Raw genomic sequence first — 20587 nt, forward strand, 5'->3', positions numbered from 1 at the left:
TTTTATCCTCACGAATCTCCATTCCTGCCTTTTCTATGGTTTCAATAGTCTTTTTAACCATTTTGTCCAAGTAAGCTTTATCTGAAGCACACACAAGGATATCATCCATATAGTGGTGGATGATACTGTCTGGAAAAAATTTCCGAACGGGAGACAGGATGTGAGCCATGTACCACTGGCAAATAGTGGAACTGTTTTTCAGGCCTTGAGGAAGGTAACACCAATGATATCTTTTGAGCGGAGCCTCTTTGTTAAGAGAGGGAATGGAGAAAGCAAACTGTGGAGCATCCTCAGGGTGTAGAGGAATGCTGAAGAAACAGTCCTTAATGTCTATGATAGCAAGTGTCCAGTCTGTAGGCAGCATTGATGGGGAGGGCAGGCCAGGCTGGAGATGGCCCATGTCCTCGATGACCTCATTGATTCTGCAAAGGTTGTGGAGGAGCCTCCACCTATTTGTTCCAGGCTTTGGTAGAATGAAGACTGGAGAGTTCCAAGGGCTGTCAGACTCTACTATGTGGCCTTTTGCAAGCTGTTCTTCCATGAAGATGTTTAGGGCGCACAGCTTGGCTTTAGAGAGGGGCCACTCTTCAATCCAGTTTGGCTTGTGGCGTTTCCAGGTGAGACGAGGTGTATCTGTTAGCATTCAAAAACACATAATCACATAAGCGATTATATGCGGTGCTTTTTATTCAAGAGCTCTGGGAATCGGGGTGATTTCCACCCAAATCTGATTCCGACCATACATTCGAGGTGAACGTGTTTTATACTCTATCGTTATATAACTTTCATGATAATTATCAAACTTATATTGTTCTATTGTATACACATATTTCAGCTAAACATAGGCCCCCTTTAAATTTCCAACATAGTTTCTCATGAATCATCTTATGGTTATATAATAATTACATTTAATTACTAAACAATCATCACATCTAACAATTATATCATTTATCATACTGTTTACGCAGGTGCAGTGATCTGAGAAAACACAAGGCCTAATATTGTCAAAGACTATTTTTAACATTTTCCAGGGCTCCACTATCATTCCCCCCTTTGAAAGCATTTTCACTTCATATAGGTGTAAATATTTTCACTTGATACAGTCCTTTATTCCTCAATTTATACTTGACATTCTTCAAATCCATGGTTGATGTGGATGCTATCACGAACTGGAGAACCAGTAGATGGTGGGCATGGATCTCGAGTCAGGGCCTTTATTATTTTCTGGTTCCAGGACGTTTTCTTCTGTATCTCTCCCTTTAAGATGCTGTAAACTAACCAAATTGCTAAGAATACAATTAGTAGGATTATCACACTCTCAATGATAGATTTAATCCATGAACTCACATTCCATCCTAACACTTTAAAGATTTTTCCTAGCCAGCTTGTAGTCAAGTCCTTTTGCTCTTCTTGTGTTTCATGCTCTATTTGTTTCAACTGATTGATGTCATATTCTACATCTGCAGTTACATTTGGGATATGAACGCAGCAATGATCAACTTGTCCCTTTAAAAATCCACATACTCCATGCTCTTTCAGGAGTAACAAATCTAAGGCTAATCGATTTTGTAAAGTCATTTTTGTGGCGGCTTGTAATTGTATGTTTAATTCTTTAAATCCTTCCCGGGTGACTCTTGCCAGTCTATCTACCTGACCTGTAAGTTTGTACAGCATCTCCCTACTCTGATAGTTTGCTATAGGACCAAGTAATGACTCTAGGGCCCACCCAAATTTCACTCCACTAGAGGGTTCTTGCCAGGTGTCATCTGGATTTTCATTGTCTAGAACTTCCCGTCTTGCTCTTATCTGCAGAAGTTCATGTTTTCCATTAAATGGGGACTTTTTCCAAAGTGGACATAAGGTTGGAAGGCCCAAAGTAATTTCCTTTACTTTCCTGTCTACAGGCAGATGTGTTGTCCAGGTACCATCGCTTGCTGCCCATACAAATTGTCCTGGACCTCGGATTGTAATTCTGGTACATCCTATAACTGCTTTATAATTCACTCTGCCTTGTTTACGTTTGATCCCTCTGCAAGCACAACCAATTTGTAGGGCTATTGCCAGGGGTGGCATCTGTTTTATCTCTATATCATCAGAAGTGCAGTCATAAGTTTTATTACATGCCCACCAACTTACTTTGTCTGCCCTCGTTCTGCTACTGGTGGCAGTGTTCGTTATTGCTGGATCTGTTTCATTCTCGGGGCCTTCTCACTTAATACACCAAGGGGTGTTTGCTATATATTGGAATCTTTGAAGAATACTCACAGACCATGCACTGTCCCAAGGCTCTATCTGATTTTTCTGATCCTTGGCCTCACACTTCCATACCAGAGTAGTTTCTATAACATTTTCTATAATCGTTTTATAGTGTGGTAAATAGCATTGCCATTGTGTGATGCCTCCTGATTCTCCCATAGAGGTTCCTAGTGTGCCATCACTTAGAATACAGTCTTTCTGGTCCATGGGTCTCATCCATGTTCCTATTTTCTCCCAAGTTTCCTTGATTACTTGCCTCGATTCGGGTACCTGTTTACATGTAATTGTTTTGTTCTTTTGTATTTCAGGTAATTTTGATGTTATGATTCCCCAATTTACTGGGTCTCCTGCTGCCTTTGGTATTGGCAGACAGGCAGTTATTCTACTGGTGTTTTGCATTTTGGCAAAATCTTTGACTAATCCGATCATTACATTCTCAGTCCGAACTGCATTAGAAACCTTTATCACCTGTGTTTCTGCTTGTACCTCTCTCTTCAGTCTAGAATGAAGAGAAGTTAGTTGATCATTTTGCATTCCACATCCCAAAGACATTAATGACCATAACATTAGCACAATTACTGATAGCATTCTCAAAGTGATTAAACACATCTTATCTGCAGCCTTGTTGGTTCCACAGTTTACACAGTCTGTGATCCAGGATGGATTTTCTTCACTTGGGTATAGTGAATCCAGGGGTCCACGCCGGCTACTTTGACTGCTGTAAAGGTGGTCAGTAGTACCTGATGGGGTCCACTCCACTTTTCTTTCAGCAGTTCTTCATTCCAGTTCTTGATGTACACCTTGTCTCCTGGATGTATGTTATGAACTGGATTCTCGAGAGTCAGCAGTCTATTCCACACGAGGATGCTCCGGAGCCGAACTAAAACTTTCCCAAGAGACAGAACATAATTATACACTTCCTGCTTTCCTGTGATGTGTACATTAGGGTTAGGCTCTGGAGATTCATGTGGTTTCCCATACAATATCTCATAAGGACTGACTGACATCCCACTCCTAGGCTTTATCCGGAATCCTCAACAGTGCTATTGGAAAAGCCTGGGGCCACTGTAATTTGGCTTCTTGGCATATTTTATTGATTTGCCTTTTTAGTGTCTAATTCATCCTCTCTACCTGTCCACTCGACTGGGGTCTCCACGGTGTGTGGAGGTCCCAGGTTATCCCCAGCAATCTACTTACCTCTCTTACTACTGTAGCTATGAAATGGGGCCCCCTATCTGATGATACCCCTAGGGGTACCCCGAACCTGGGAATAATCTCCTGTAGTAACCACTTAACTGTTTCCTTTGCTTGGTTTGTGCGACAGGGAAGGGCTTCTGGCCACCCAAAGAATGTGTCAACCCCCACCAACAGGTATTGGTATCCTCGAGTTCTTGGCAGTTCTACAAAATCTACCTGCCAATAGTCTCCTGGCTCTATTCCTATCTGAATTCTTCATAGCTGTGCTTGTCGCCTAGCCACTGGGTTGTTTTTCAAGCAGCTATCACATTTTGACAATACTGATTTTGCCATTCTTAACATCCGTACTGAAATTAAACTTTGCTTTAGCAATTTTACCAATGCCTCTGCTCCCCAGTGACATTCGTTATGTTTAATTTGTAGAACTTCTGTCATTATCAAGGGGGGTACCACTATTTGTCCTTGTGCAGTCACATACCATTCCTCTGAATTCTTTTGTGCATTTAGCAAATGTGCCAGTTTCTCATCTTCTACTAAATATTTTGGTTCTGGAGGCAAATTGAATTGGGATACATTAAGCTTTAAAGGTATCGATGCCATTGTTGTTTGCACCCTTTGAGCAACCTGTCGGGCTGCCCAGTCTGCCTTTCGATTTCCCTCACAGAGTTTGGAATTTCCCGATTGGTGTGCTTTACAGTGTATAATTGCCACTTGTTCAGGTTTTTGTACTGCTTTTATCAATTTCAGGACTGCATCCTGATGTTTAATGTGCGTACCTCGAGAAGATAGTAATCCTCTTTCTTTCCACAGTGCTCTGTGTACATGCACCACTCCAAAAGCATATTTTGAGTAAGTCCAGATATTTACCTTTTTCCCTTCACTTAATTCTAGTGCCCTGGTTAAAGCAACCAGTTCTGCCTTCTGGGCAGATGTATTTGGTGGTAATGCCTTTGCCTCCACTACTGTACTGACTGTTGTTACCGCATACCCAGCGTATCTGGTTCCATTTTCCACAAAGCTGCTCCCATCTGTAAATAGCTCCCACTCTGGCTGTTCTAGCGGGACATCTTTCAGGTCTTCTCTTGCTGAATAGGTGTATTCTATTACCTCCACACAGTCATGCTCTAATGGGCCTTCTTCAGTTGTGGTACCTAGGAACAAAGCTGGATTCAAAAGGTTAGTTGTTTTTAATGTGACATCATCCTGCTTGGGGATAGCCAATGGCCCCCCTTCTGCTCTAAGACAGTGGTTACCATGTGTGGTACATCTATGTGTCTTCCCATAGTAAGCTTCCTGGCTTCTTGTATCAGCATCACAGTGGCTGCAACTGCCCGCAGACATGGAGGCCAGCTGGCACTTATGTTGTCAAGTTGTTTGGAAAAGTAGCCCACCGGCCTTTTCCAGCTTCCCAGATGTTGGGTCAGGACTCCGAGTGCTAGGCGCAGCCTTTCATGTACAAACAGCTGAAAATCTTTAGACAGATCGGGTAACCCTAATGCTGGAGCAGTTGTCAGTGCTTCCTTTAATTTTAGGAAGGCGTCCTTCTGTGGTTTGCCCCGGGTGAATGGCTGCGTCTTCTGAGCTTCATAGAGGGGCTTCGCAATCAGTCCATAGTCCATGATCCACAGGCGACACCATCCTGCCATCCCGAGGAAGACTCACAGCTCATGTAAATTCTGGGGCTCTGGAATAGCACAAATGGCTTGGATACGGTTAGTGCCTAGTTTTCATTGCCCTTGTGAAATTTCACATCCCAGGTAAATCACAGTCTGTTGGGCAATTTGTGCCTTTCCTCTGGATACTTTGTAACCTCCCATTCCCAGTGAATTTAAAATCTCAGTGGTTACCTTTATACAAGTTGCCTTTTCTTCTGTAGCTATTAGTATATCATCAACATATTGCAACAACAGGTATTGGTCTCTTGGTACTTGCCCATTTTTGGTCCAAATCTCCAGCTCCTTTGCCAGTTGGTTTCCGAATAGGGTGGGGAGTTCTTGTAGCCTTGTGGGAGTCGTGTCCAGGTGAGCTGGGTTTTTCTTCCATTCCCTGGGTTTTCCCACTCAAAAGCAAACACTTTCCTACTTTCTTTGTCAAGGGGGATGGAGAAAAAGGCATCTTTTAAATCAATTACAGTAAACCACTTATATTTCTCTTTTACGGATGTTAGCAATGTGTAAGGATTTGTTACCACTGGATAAATGTCCTTTGTTATCTTATTTATCGCTCTCAAATCCTGCACTAATCTATATTCACCATTTGGCTTCTTTACTGGAAATATTGGTGTATTAAATTCTGATTCACATTCTTCTAAAATTTGGTATTTCAAGAATTTTTCAATAATCTTTACTATTCCTTGCCATGCTTCTGGTTTTATGGGATACTGTTTGACTTGTACAGCCCTTGCCCCTTCCTTTAATTCTATATGCACTGGTTGTGCCAATTTAGATTTCCCTGGTATATCTGTCTCCCATACAGAGGGAATTACTGCATCTTCTACCTCCCTAGGGATAGAGGGAACAGGTTTTCCTTGATCATTAATATCTGTCCCGTCTTTGATTCAAGTATTTTCATTATAACCTCTCCATTTTCAAAGGTTATTACTGCATCAAGTTTTGCTAGCAAATCTCTCCCTAAAAACAGAATTGGACACTCAGGTACGTATAGGAAGTCGTGTGTTATAACTTTGTTCCCAAATCTAGGGGTTGCAAGAATGGCTGTTTTTCCTCTTTCCCTGTAGCGCCGACTATTGTTGTTTCCTTGTCCCCAATTTGTCGTTGCAAATCATTCAATACTGAGTAAGTAGCTCCTGTATCTATTAGAAATTTGACCTCTTTATGCCCTAATTGTATATTTATAACGGGTTCCTTAACTTGTTCTACCGGTTCTATGTCTAGTCAGCTGGTATACTCCCCAAAAACCATCTCCTTGGTAACCTGCTGGAACTGACTGTCCTGGTGAAACTGGTTATTCAAGCTTGGACAATCTCGCTTCCAGTGCCCCTCCCACTTGCAATATGCACATTGATTTAGGCTTAACCTTTGCATGACTGGTCTCCTATTTTGATTATTCCTGTTACGACCCCTGAAATTTGGGTTCCCTTTTCCTTGTATTACTGCCAACAGATTCTGCTGTTGCCTTTTACTAGTTTCTCTTTCACGATTGTTGTATACCTTCCAAGCAACTTCAAGTAGCTTATCCAAATTCCTTAGTTCTTCCCCTTCTAATTTTTGCAATTTTCTACGAATGTTGTCCTGTGATTGGCCCAAAAATATGAGCGCAAGCTGAACCTTTGCTTGTTCTGTGTCCATTTTGAGATCTGTATATTTTCTTGCTACCTCCTTAAGCCTTTCCAAAAATGCAATGGGAGATTCCTTCTTTTCCTGCCGAACTTCATATAGTTTAGACCAATTTATAGTTTTGGGCACAGCATTCTGAACTCCTATTTGGATCCACTCTTGATATTTCCATAGTCTCCTTATATCAGTTAATGAATTAGTGTCCCAATTTGGATCCTCGGTTGGGAAATTCACATCTAAATTCCCTGTTACTAGCCCATTTCTGATATCTTCTCTTGCCCTCTCTTTGGCTGCCTTAAGTACCATCTCTTTCTCAGTAGAATCCATTAAAGTATCTAATAGTACCTGTATGTCAGCCCAATCAGGATTTTGAGTTTTTATAACAATTTTTACTACTCGTGCCATTTTATCAGGATTTTCTCTATAAGTTCCAGCTGTTTGTTTCCAAATAACTAAATCCGCAGGAGAGAAAGTAATTTTTACAAATACTGGCCCTTCCACTCCTACCGTAAGGGGGCGATTACAGTCTGTTTTTGTCTGCCTATGTCTTTTCTATCCATAACTGGGGCAAGGTTAGACCGACTCCTGGTTCTGTGGGCTACTGGGGTCGTTGATTCTCTCTCTCTCCTTCCTGCCACAGTTAGGTTTTGCTCATCTTCCGAGAAAGAGGGATCAGGTGACGATGGGAGAGGAGGATAAAGAGGGAAGGGTGTATTAGACGAGACAGGTTCGGATTAGGTGGGTTAGGAGCAGGCAGTGAGATAGGGACAGATGAAACAGGTGGGATAGGGTTAGGTTCTCTTGTTCCTATTGGAGCTACCTGTAAATCAATATCTGTATAATTTTCCCTACTCAGACTTTCTTTCAATGCCAAGTGTTCTAAACAACGTTCCTCACAAACCCCACACTTATTGCTTGCAGACGTTTTAACCATCATTAATCCACATTCATCCTGCCATTCTGGCTTTCCCTGTAAATAGAAAAACAAATCAACATACGGAACCTCATCCCATTAACTGCGAAATAGTGTTATATTGCAGAGTACCATATTTTGGCCATTTTTCACCATTCTCCAAGGCATATTCTGGCCACCATGTATTACAATAATCAATCAGCTTAGCTTTATGTAATTCTTCCCCAAAATTACCCTGTTTCCAATGTGCTAATAAGCACCCCAAAGGAGAACTTTGAGGGATAGAGGTGTTGCCGCCCAAAATCCCTTTAAGTTTCTCCATTCCAAATATACCACAAATTGCCAAACCCGCAACGCTTTCGCGATTGTCTTATGGAACGGCGCCTAGGCTTGTACCAGCAGGAATTCCTTTAGCCCAACCAAGCGTAGCTTTCGCTGCGTCTCATTGGCAGGCACCCAAACCAAAGTAAAAAGCACCTTACCTTTCTTCCGGGGACGTTGCGAGCGGCAGAAGTGGTCGCGGCCAATCGAGCTCCCCGAGAATCCCTCGGTGCTGGCTGGAGCGTGGTAGAGTCGCGAAACTCGCTTCAGCAGCACCCACAGGGTCCCATCTGGGTCACCAAAATGTTAGCGTTCACAAACACATAATCACATGAGCGATTATATGTGGTGCTTTTTATTCAAGAGCTCTGGGAATTGGGGTGATTTCCACCCAAATCTGATTCCGACCATACATTCAAGGTGAACGTGTTTTATACTCTATCGTTATATAACTTTCATGATAATTATCAAACTTATATTGTTCTATTGTATACACATATTTCAGCTAAACATAGCCCCCTTTAAATTTCCAACATAGTTTCTCATGATTCTTCTTATGGTTATATAATAATTACATTTAATTACTAAACAATCATCACATCTAACAATTATATCATTTATCATACTACTTACGCAGGTGCAGTGATCTGAGAAAACACAAGGCCTAATATTTTCAAAGACTATTTTTAACATTTTCCAGGGCTCCACTATCATATCTGGCAGTGCACGTGCCTCAGTGGTGTTGCCACCGCTTGGGGCGTGGCGTCCCGGGTCGAGGATGGTTCGGTGGCAGCGCCTCTGCCACATGGGCCAAGCACAAGCATACACCAATGTGGTGGACGGTAACTGGCATTTATTAACGGTTAGGCAGGGTCATTTATCACAGGGGTTAACAGTCAACAACACGCAGGGCTAAGTAATGGTAAAGGGGAGGGGTTCTGTGTGCCAGTAACAACGTGAGATCTTGCGGCCGGTCCCTAATCTCCCACATTTCACCCCCCCCTTATGATTAATTAAAAACATAGAAAATGTAAAGGTTAAAACTGACAACTGGTAAACATGTGTAACTGGTAAAAATGTACTGAAGTTTAACAATGCAACATAACCATAACAAACTCGTCTTAAGCAAACAAACAAAATGTTAACTTTTTCTAACCGGTTTTTAAAGAACAACACTAAAACACGTTTTAAACACTTGTTTAAACTGTAAGGCCCAAAAATCAAAGTCTAGGAACACTTCTGCAGGAGGGCCTAACAAGGTGGACACAAGGGCGTTTTTGTAGAGGCTTTTCTCTGTTGATGCTTGGGACGTAAAACGCAACTGGAGGAGCACCATCTGGATGGAGCAGGATGCTGAAGAATGGGTCCCGGTGTGAAAATAAAACATCGATCTACTCTGTTTCCGTCATAGGGAAATGTAAGATGGCAGCAATCAGAAATCAATCAGATAATACACATAATAAAAACACATCAGAAATCATACAATTACTGGTCACTACAATACTGAACTATCATCCCAGAGTCTGTGACAGCTGATGAACCTTAAAACAAGAGAGACCTGGAGAACTCATGTCCGGATTCATGTTTCTTAAAACTCCCTTTGAAAACTGGCTTAGCTTTCATATATGGTACTGAAAATGCTGAATGGTGCTTGATGCTGAAAACATCTGGGCTGATTGTCAATTATTCCATTCAAGTAGAGCTAGAACTTGGCCAGAGTTCAAACTCTAATTGATGGACCTCACTTATATACCCTTATGAATAGGAAACTTTAGGATGAAAGACCAATCAAACCATTATACAATTGAATCCCTCTGAAACTTCGAGCCATGACTGAAACCTTTCCTGCTGAGCCTCTCCCCCAGTCCTTCTCTGTGCCAGCCTCTTTTTTAGTTCAGTCACGGAGTTCCTCACAACCCTGGTATGGTCTGCTGTCCGGCTGCTTGACGATTTGTCGCGGCCTTCAGGAAGCGGGGTATACGGGCCGTGGGGGCGTCTGAGGATTCAGTCCTGCAAAACAAGCTTTTCAAATTTTCTAGATGAAGTGATGGTGTTTTCAAAGCCAGAGAGGTGCTTGATAACAGCAGCACCCTGGACGCCAGGCCGCTGCTGCTGCTGCCCGTTCTCTGTCAGCACCCCCAGCACCGCCCAGCCGCCGCTGCTGCAGAGGGCGGCGGGGCAGGACTCCCGCTGCCCCACACGGCTCTTCTCTCCGGTGCGATGCATTGCCCTGATGTCAGTACCACACTGCCTGGCTCCACTCGCCACCAGCCCATGGAAGGGTCCGGCCACCTTGCGCCGGCCAGGCTGCCTGCCAGACCTGTGTAGGCGCAGCTGCTGAAGGCGGCGGCTGTTGGCCACAGCCAGTTGGGAGCCTGGCGGCTCAACCCCGGTGCGCCACCCTGCCAGCCCCGCTGGGGGGCCCCCCACCATGGTGACCCCCCCCCGGGGCTCGTCACCCTGCGGCGCATGAGGCGGAGGCCCCGCCCAGGCTCCCTTGGACTCCGAGTCAACGGCAGTGCCCCGCGCCTCCGAGTCAATGGCGGTGCCCCGCTCCTCCAAGCTAACGGCTGCACCTCATGCTTCCTCTAGCAGCCCATCCCAAAATGACCACTTTTTCCCCATAGTCGGGGTGCCTGGGCTCAGGAGCCGTGAAGAGCGCTCCCGCGGCTGCGAATCCCCACACTCGGCAAACTCATGATCGTCCGCAGTCTGCGCGGCCACCCCCACACCCAGCTGGGGCCCCTCCTGCAAGCAGTCCTGGGTGGCCTTCCGCTTTCCCCATTCCTGCTGAACTTGCTGAACCTTTTTCAGAGCCTGCATGACCCTGCCCCATGATTTTAGATTCCACTCCGAGCCTGAGGACATAGCCTCCTCCGCTAGGGCCCCGGTACAATCATCCCATACTTCTGGGCGGAAAATATCCTCTGGCTGCCCAATTACCCCAATGCGCAGGAGCCTCGACACTGCCAGGAAAAAATCTCCCAGCTCACAATCTATGCCCCACTGTCTGTGAATTTTAAAAATGACCTTGGCAAGGGGCTTCATCCTTTCCTTCGCTGGTTTTCAATGCGAGACCTCCTCCTTCGCCAGCTCCTGGCGTGAGCCTTACTCCTTTGCCGATTCTCAGTGCAAGACCCTCCCCTCTTGCTGGTCCTCTGGGAGCGTCCTCCCCACCGGAGACAGTCCTGCTGCTCTGGCTGCCGTTTGCTCGCCCAGGTGATTCCTGCCTCCCGGATCATTCCTGGGTTTCGGCACCACTTGTTGCCACCGCTTGGGGCAATGCGTCCCAGGTCGAGGATGGCTTGGTGGCAGCGCCTCTGCCACATGGACCAAGCACACGCATACACCAATGTGGTGGACGGTAACTGGCATTTATTAATGGTTAGGCAGGGTCATTTAGAACAGGAGTTAATGGTCAACAACACGTGGGGCTAAGTAACAGTAAAGGGGAGGGGTTCTGTCTGCCTGTAACAACGCAAGGTCTTGCGGCCGGTCCCTAATCTCCCACACAGTGACCCCAGTTAGAAATCCTGAGTGGGGATATGTAGGGAAGCTCCCCACTGGGATAGAACTTCTCTGCCCCAAAGGGTGATAGTTGTGCCTTACCATGAATGGGCGGATGATTGCCAGCTTGCCTTCAGGCCCTTTAACGAGGATGTTGTTCTTGCTTCTCATGGATACCGTAGCTCCACCAATCCCGGAAATCATGCCTTCAACAGGTTGTAGATCCCAGTGTGCTGGCCATTCTGAGCGGGCTATGATGGTCACATCAGCACCCGTGTCCAGCATCCCTGGTAGGTGGGTCTTCTCTCCTTTGCAGGTAAGGCCGCACTCGATGGTAGGCTTGGATGGTCCCACGACTTGTGCCCACATAGCTGTAGGGTTTAGAGGAATCTGTTCCCTGTGATCCTTTGGGAGTAAGAAGGCTTGTGCTATTGGAGTTCCCTTTGAAAGAAAAAATGGTAAGTCTATGCAGTATACCTGGATGAGAATCTCTTGTCCCGGGTGCACCATTTGCACTTCTGGAACAATTTTCTTTGGGCTGTGAAGAGAGTCACCTGTAATTAAAATGTGCGAAGGACCACCTTTTGGCCCGTATTTGCCTGTGGGAACACGATGAACATTCTCATTATTAAAGTCAATGCACAGAGCAGTTACCAATTGACAGCAGGTTCCCATCTGGGTCGCCCCATGTGTTGGGTCCTCTTCTTGTGGTCTGGAACCTCCTGGGATGGTGCGTGGTTGGGTCTGGGTGGCCTTTGATTTGTTGTCCCATCCTGGGGCTCCACTGGACTGCGCAAGGTGTTTCCCGGACGCTGCTAGAACTGCTGCTGATTCTGGGGTCTTTGATAAGTGTTATGGTGGTATCGGGGAGGTGACCTTTCTGGGCAGTCCTTTATGTAATGTCCAATATCCCCACAGTGATAGCATGTAGCTTGGTCTTTAGAAGCTATTACTGCATATGCCCCAGAAACTCCTTCAGCAATACCCTTAGCAACTGCTTGGGCCACTGTATTTTCAGTGGACATGTGACGTACAGCATTCCAGCATTTGCTCTATGGTAGGGTCTGTATCCACACCTCAAAATGGCTTTGCATCGTTCATCTGAGTTACTCAAGGCAAGCTTACATAAGAGTTCCTTCCTTGCCTCTGTGCTCTCTATCTGTTTCTCCAGAGCATCTCTAAGTCTGTCCACAAATTTGATAAAACTTTCATCTATCCCTTGTTTAAATAGTAGAAAAATGCATTGTTGGCATTGACTCATCATGCATGAGAAGTAAAGAGGATTTTGCTGCAAGTGGGACAGCTTGCAGTACCTCTTTATTCAAAGTTTCCAATTGGCCCTCCGGTTTCTGTAAATCCCCTTCCCCAGCCAGCTGTTCTACTGTAAAATTTGTTCTATTAGCATCTGCAGAGTATGAGTCTGATAATGTTTTTAAATGTCTTTTCCAATGCCTGTCCCATAACATATATCCTGCTGGGGTCAGCAGGCAGTGTGAAATATTTTTTATATCCTGGGGAAGTAAGACATGTGCTGACAATACAGCTTCTAGGAAATTTCTAAAAATATGTGAGCCTCTGCCATGTTCTTTGGCTATATTTCTTAATTGCATGAGCTCCTTATTTGAGTTTGGCTTCCATGTCTTTATAGCGGATTCCCTACCATTTCTTCCCTGTTTATACTCTACAGGGAAAGCATTAATTTTCTGTGCATTAATTTTCTGTGACAGCTGATGAACCTTAAAATCACCAGACTTAGTCACCTCTATCTTAATAAGAGCCCATGGATCAGTATACATCGTATCAGAGTCACTGCAAGTGCTCTGTTCCTCTGAGGAGGACTGGGGGGAGGGTGCAATCCGTGTCCTATGCTTTTTTTGGCGTTTAGAAGCGGTGTTTTTCAAGGGTTTCGGTATCTGTGGGGGGACACATGGCATAACCTGGCCAGGGGGAGGCGCTGTTGGAGCTGGGATGGCAGCACAGCATGCGCAGGACTGGGTGGGGGGGGGGGGTAGCACCGTGGGGGGTCTCTGGGATTCCGTTCGGGTGGCATTGAGGGCGGGTGGGGGGGTGGGGGGAGAGGTGGTGGGGGCAGGGGGGCTGGGAGGACTGGGGGTGGTGCGCTAGGACTGAGACATGATTGCCTATTGGGGACCCTCTGCTGTGGCAGGCAGGGTGCAGGGGTAAGGAGCGGGGCTACACACGGGCACGGCAGTGGCGGCAGCGGGGGTCGGGGAGCCGTCGGGAGAGGTTTGGCCGCTCGGAGCGGGGGCGGGGGGAGCAGGGGCGGAGGGAGGGGGGGGTGGGGGACATTGCGATGGGAGGAGTCAGAGTCACCGTGAGGGTGGGGGGAGCGGGAGGGGGCGTGGAGGAGTCCGCGGCGGGGGTGGACAGAGCCAGCGCAGGGGTGGGGCGGGGCGGGAGGGTCCGCGGCTGTGGGGAGGGCAGAAGGGGCAGGAAGAGGGGTCCCCAGGACCGGAGGCGAGGGGTAAGCCAAGCCAGAGGGAGAGAGAATAGCTGCAGTTGTAGTTAAGGCAGGGGCTGGCGTGTTGGGCGGCGCAGATCCCACAGACGGGGGGGAGGTGGGGGCGGGGGCTGGGGTGGGCAGCGTAGCCTCTGGAGAAGCAGAGGCGAGGGGAATTTTAGGACCTAGCGGATGTGAGCTACGTTCCTGAGAATGCTTATCAGTGTAATTAGCATTTGAAAAGGAAGTGTCTGTTGCTAGCGTTAAGATTTTTTCTCGGTTAAATTTTTCAATGGTTTTAGTTATTATATGGAATAAAGGTAAATACTTAGATACAGAAAAATCGATTAGTTTGTGAGTTATAGATTTTGTTCCCAATTTTGTCCCAAAACAAATTTTCAGTGATCCAGTTTCAGGGTATTGCGAAAGAAACCGTCTTACAAATTTTTCAAGGTTATTTTTAGAGAGCTTGACATTGGAAAAAGAAAAGTTGATAGCAGATAAAATTTCTAAGATAATTAAATATATTTCACTCTCGATTTTAGTTAGTTTTAAAGTGCTAAAAATTGTACCCATGTTAATTTTAGCCCTTCCAGCAGAAAAAAAACGAGAAAAAAAAAGAAAAAAAAAAAAAAAGAGTTCAGGACCCAGAACAAATGCGTGCAATAGTAGCTAATTTAATACTTACACTTCTTCAGTTGAGTTGGGGTCCAAAAATCTGCGTGAAGGCATCTGCTTCCGTCAGTTCTCCTCGGAACTTTTTGTCGTTCAGATGTAAATTTTGAGTGTTGAACTGACGCCTCCAGAGGAGAGGTTTCTTCTAAAAAGGAGAGGCCTCTTCGCAGGAGGAGCGGGGGATCCGCTGCTCAATCGATGAGTTTCGCCTCCAATGGGGAGGCTGGGGGGGGAGGGGGCCGCGTCGTCGAGTCGGGTCGCCACGTATAATAAAGCCTCTATTCTGGCCTTATTATCAAGCAGTGCAAGATAGCCCGGGAGCCCTGTCCTCAGGGAGACAGGGTGCCCAAAAGCTAGGCTAGCTCGACGCCGATTGATCGCCGTGGGGCTACCCTCTAGCAAGCTTGGTGATTATCAGCTCTTTAGTGCTTGCAAGCTCTCTTAGGATATCAGCTCTTGCTTGCTAGGTAGGGCGCCCTTGGCTGCGGCTGCAGCAGATGGCGAGAGAGGAGAAGGGAGCGTCTTGAGGTTCCACAGCGATGTATATTGCAAGGGAGGCTGTAGAGAGATTTTTGGATAATTAGTTAGCTGAGAGAAGACATTCTGATGTGATACCGATGGATAAGGGTAAGAGAAACAAGCTGAGAACTGAGCAACCGGTGCTTAATTACTGACGAATGTCACAGTGACCTTCTCTAAAACGGGAAGACGGGAGAGAAAATTGCTTGCCAGAAAATGTAGCTATCCCAAGGTAGAGAAATTAGAAGAATGTACACATAGAAACAAAATAATTGTTAAGAGATAGAAGTAGGTGTGTTTGATCTAAGTGTGCTTTAACCAATAATGAGCTCAGCTTTTGCAATATGTATAAGCTTCATTAACACTAATATAAATATGTGTAGAGTTTCAATAAACTTCGAGATTTGCTATTCATCGCATATGGTGTGTCGCATCTCTCCCGCCGCTACAACAGGAGGCCTTGAAGGTTCCAACGACAGCTCTTCTTCTGTTGAATGGGCTAAAGTATGCCCCTTTTATAGGGTAAAGGGGAATCCAAATTTTACCAATAGTAAGGGTTATGTATAGTGGCCTATAGGGTTACAGAGATAAGCTTTGGGGCGGGGGTCAGAGAGACAGGAACTTATTCTGCTGTCTCAGCAGTTCCTATTGTTCGATCCTCCATGCGGCTTTACCTAGGTCCATGGGATTTACTACATTCCTCAGCCGGAGAGAGAAAGTAAATGTGTTGGGGGTGTGAAAGCTGGACACCCCCATGCCCCACAGCCTCCCCTGCCCTCCCAGCAGACCCCTCACCCCTGCTTCTCCCACTCTGGGCTTCCCCCAACATGTTCCCTGCTCAGGTGCTACCCAGGATCATCAAGGCATGAACTGGGGGCTTGTGAAATTGAGGAGTAAAATGATGGAAATGGAAATGGAAATGAAGAGCAGGGAAAGGAACTGGAGGCTGGGGGGCACAGACCTAGAGCCCCTTGGAATCTGTCTGGGGTGATGCCCAGGCCACTGGCACCTTGTGGGGACTGTGCTGGCTCTGGATCACCCCAAAATCTGAGGCATCCAGGGAAGGAGCTGCGACCCAAGGCCCAACCCAACCACTGCCCATCCCTGGCACCCCCATTCCCCTGGGAACCAAAACATGGAACCCCCATTCCTTATATCCCACCCTCTCTGCAACCCCCATCCCAGAACAGACATTCCCCAGGATCTCCATGGCCGAGCACACCATTCCAAAGGAACCCTCTCCTGTTCATGCCATTCCCTGAAATCCTACTAGGACCCACCATTCCACCATCCCATGAACTCAAATCCCTGGAGCCCACATTCCTCTAGGACTCCCATCCATAAGACCCCCCAGCTATGGCAATACCCATTCCCATGGCACCCCCATCGCCGGTTAATCCCCCTACTCAGCACCTCCATTTCCCAGTGACCCCATTTCTGCCTCCCCAAACCCACCACGCCCCCCACTCCTGGAAAGCCCACGAACCACTTTCTCCCACCCACCCGTGTCCCCAGCCTGTCCCCACCCTTCCCCCATCAAGGGCCACCTATGCATGAGGTTGAGACCTGACCTCGCTTCCTTCCCCTTCATCCAATGAGCCGCCAGCCAGGGGAGCGGTGGCCACAGCAGCGAGTGACAGCCAGTGCACATGGCTGGGGACACCGGGATGGCCAGGAAGATGGCGCTGCTCCTGTGGGGTGAGTGTCCCGGGCACGGGCCTGACACCCCAGGGATGGGGAGGAGAGGGGGCACAGGGGGGCTGTGGGGTCCCCTGAGGTCCCCAATGCCAGCAGTGCCAGTCCATGTTACCCACAGTGGACCTTGGTGTGACTGGGGATGTAGGGGAGCTTTGGGAACAGGAACAGGGGACAGGAATTTGGGAACTGGCACCTTTGGGCTCAGGTAGCTCTGGGGATAGGGACAAGGAAACTGGGATGCAGGGATAAGAACAGTGAGGATTTGGCCATGGGGAAGGGATCATGAGCTGGTGGGGGTGAGCTGGACCAGCATGGGCTGTGTCTGTGGTGTCATCGTGCCCAGGGTGTCTACAGTGTCCCCATGTTCTGTTCCATCAGCCTGGGGTGGCCACGGTGTCCCTGTTCCCAAGGTGTCTGTGCCACATGGATATGGTGCACGGGTGGCTGTGACACAGACATGTCCCTCTGCCTCTCCAAATCTTTTTGGGATGACCCACACACACTTTCCCACAAGAACTGCTGTCCCCATTGGGACAGTTTTGGGACAGCCACCACACCCTGTACCCTGATGCTGCCATCCCCATGGTGCCACACCCACCCAGCCCTGTCCTTTCTCCCTTCCAGCCCAGACCCTTGGCCTTGCTGGTGAGTCCTCAGGGGATGCCATGGCCTCACCCCACTGTCCCCAGTCCCACACTGGCCCTGGCAGGCTGGTGTCCCCTGTCACCTGCAGGTGCCCAGACCACCCAGCTCCTGGTGGAGCCCCCCTGGAGGCCGGCGGTGCTGTGGGACCGGGTGACACTGACCTGCCAGGGCTTGGGGACCGCCGGTGCCACCACCTGGTACAAGGATGGGCGGCGCTGGGGGCAGCAGGGACATGACTGCCTCAGTGTCACAGAGAGAGGCACCTACACATGTGACTGTCCTGGAACCAGGCGCAGCCCCCTCATTACAGTCATAGAAGGTGAGGGGAGATCTTAAATCATCAGGCTGTCCCCTAAGAGGTCAGGGTGGGCTCCATTCCATGGGTGGCCTCACACCCCTTGTGTGGCGAGAGCCTGTGCCCTGCACACAGGGATATCCCAGTGCACTCCAGAGCACCCAGATGTCCCTGGTGCTATGGGCACCAACCTCAGAATGGTTGGTGAAAATGTGACCTTCCTGTCCCACAGAACCACTGGTGCTGCAGGTGCCAGCACGGGCACTGCTGGAGGGGGACACAGTGACATTGCACTGCCGGTGCTGGCAGGAAAACCATCTCAGCAGGGTACGAATATACCAGGAGGAGAAGGATCTTGGGGGGTCCCTCAGGAGGACTGAGCTGTCCCTGTCCCCCCTGCAGCTGCACCACAGCGGCCACTACCGCTGTGCAGACTTGGTGAGGTCCTGGCAGTCACGGTCAGCACCAGTGACAGTGACAGTGCACGGTGAGTACTCCCATGGCTGGAACTCCAATATCTTGACAACCCCAAAGCCACTTGCTAGCGGACTCAGAGCCACATTTCTCACCTCCCCTCTCCTTCCCAGAGCTCTTCATGGTGCTGGTACTGGAGGGTCCCCCCAAGCTCACCAAGGCGTCCCCCCTGACTCTCAGCTGCCTCAGCAGCCCCAGCCCCCTGCGGCCCCGAGCCCCCCTCCTGCACGTGTTCTACCAGGACAGGCAGGTGGTGGGGGGCCCGCAGGGGTCCCCGCAGCTGCTGGTGCCCACCGTGGGGGTCTCCCACTTGGGGAATTATGGCTGTGAGGTGCACGCCAAGGGGGGGGCCGTGCAGAAGAGCAGCACCCGGCTGCGCGTCACGGTGCGCAGTGAGTGTGGGGATGGGCACGGGGAGCCCCCACAGCCTCCTTGGGTCCCCCACACTGCCTGGCATCGCCCAGCCCTCCCTGACGCCTGCTTTGGGGTACCCAACCTTTCCCGGATCGCTTCCTGGCTCCCACCCTCCTTTCTTGGGTCCCTCCCCGGGACCCCCAGCCCCTACATGGGTGCCCCCATCCTTCCCTGGTACCGTTTCTGTGTCCTGCCATTGCTGCCCTGGGTCTCTCCCAAGGTCCCCCCATTCCTGGCTCGTGTTCCCCTCCATCCCACACTGGGTCCCCACACCCATCCCTGGGTCCCTACACCCCTCTCTGAGGTCTCTGCACATTCCGCAGGTCACAGCATCCCCTCCCTGGGTCCCCATACCCTTCCTGGTGTTGCCCACCTCCCTCTCCAGGTGTTCCCTCCCTGACCTCCCCAGCATCCCTCGAGGTTCCTTTCTAAGCCCCCTTCCCCCAATCTCTGCGCCCCCTCTCCCTCACTGGAGTTCACCTGCCCCTCCCCAAACCCACTGGGTCCCTCACTGCTCCCTGGTGTCCCCGTCTCCTGCAGGGGTCCCGCCCTCGGGGGTGTCCCTGTCAGCACAGCCCCCCAGGGGACAGGTGGCACTCGGGGACAGCCTGGTGCTGAACTGCGCAGTGGCCATGGGGACAGCTCCCCTGTCCTTCTCCTGGCACTGGGAGGGCTCGGGGGCACTGCCTGGCACCGGCCCCCGCCTGGAGCTGCGCCACGCTGGGGACAATGACAGCGGCCAGTACCGGTGCCGGGTCAGTGACGGGGACAGTGTGGCTGAGAGTGACCCCCTGAATGTCACCATCCTGGGTGAGTGGGACCCTCAGGCTGGTGGTTACCTTTCCCACAGCATCCCCCAACCCACCTCGCCCAGTGCCAGCCCTGTCTCTGTCCCCACAGTGCCCGTTGCCATTGCCACCATCACCCTCAGTCCCCTGTCACACCAGGTGCGTGCAGGTGACAACGTGACCCTGCACTGCTCAGTGCAGGTGGGGTCAGCCCCTGTCACCTTCACCTGGCTGCACAACAGGCAGGAAGTGTCTCAGGGTCCCTCCTGGATCTCGATGTTGTTGAAGTGGGACATTCAGGCACCTACCAGTGCGTGGCCACCAACCAGCTTGACAGGAACCACGTATTCTGTGCGCCCAGCCCAGAGCTGACCCTCGAGGTCACCTCTCACTCACCCTGGGTCACAGGTGGGGTCACACAGGTGGGGGTCACCTGGGAGTGCAGGACCCCTGGGGGATGGGTGACCCTGATGTGTCCCCTTCTGTTTCTTGCAGTGGCCGCAGGAGTTGGTGGGGCCCTTTTGTTCCTGCTCCTCCTCATGGCTGCCATAGTGGCACCGTGTGGGTAGGTGACAATAGGGGATAGGGGGTCCCAGGAAGCCAAGGACAGAAAATCCCATCACACCCACAGCCCCAAAATTGTGACCTTGTCTGGGGGTCCTGTAGAGTATGGTGAGGTGCTGGAATGTCCTGCAGGGATGTTGGGAGTTCTTTCAGGGGCCCTGGGTGTGATGGGATTTTCTGTCCTTGGCAGGCTTTGGGTGCTGAGGCTGACTTGGTCGGGGGGTTTGGAGAGGTTCATGATTTCTGGGGGGCTTCAGGAATGCTAGGGGGTACCATGGGAGTTCAGGAATCCTGACAGGCTTCAGGGCCCAGGGACCCCACAGTCTTCCATCCATTCCTTCCTTTGAAGATGCCAGGAAGCAACAGGAAAGGTGAGTGGGGGGCTCAAACCACAGTCTTCTATTTTACCCCAACCCCCAAGACCTCCCATTCCCTCCCCCACATCCCCTTTGTTCCCTCAGGGCCCCCCCCCGGATGCCCTGGCCCCCCCAGAGGAGGGGGAGGTGCTGTACACCCACGTCGTGGTCACCAAGAGGGCAGGGGGTGAGTACAGGGGGGACACAC

General features: G+C 49.4%; 1 long non-coding RNA gene across 2 annotated transcripts; it reads right to left on the bottom strand.

Annotated features, from left to right (window-relative positions):
* Positions 1-669: 669 nt before the first annotated feature.
* LOC139604517 (uncharacterized) lies at positions 670-15098 on the bottom strand. 2 transcript variants are annotated; one of them, XR_011684004.1, is made up of 4 exons: positions 14640-15098; positions 8145-8273; positions 4442-7719; positions 670-3142 (listed from the first exon to the last, which is right to left on the bottom strand). It is a non-coding gene; the product is annotated as an uncharacterized lncRNA (long non-coding RNA). The 2 variants fall into 2 exon arrangements; XR_011684003.1 differs by having other exon boundaries at positions 4442-8273.
* Positions 15099-20587: the final 5489 nt, after the last annotated feature.

Source organism: Agelaius tricolor, unplaced genomic scaffold, assembly GCF_023055355.1.
Source record: "Agelaius tricolor isolate 1412-34295 unplaced genomic scaffold, bAgeTri1.0.p SCAF_52, whole genome shotgun sequence".
Lineage (NCBI taxonomy): Eukaryota > Metazoa > Chordata > Aves > Passeriformes > Icteridae > Agelaius > Agelaius tricolor.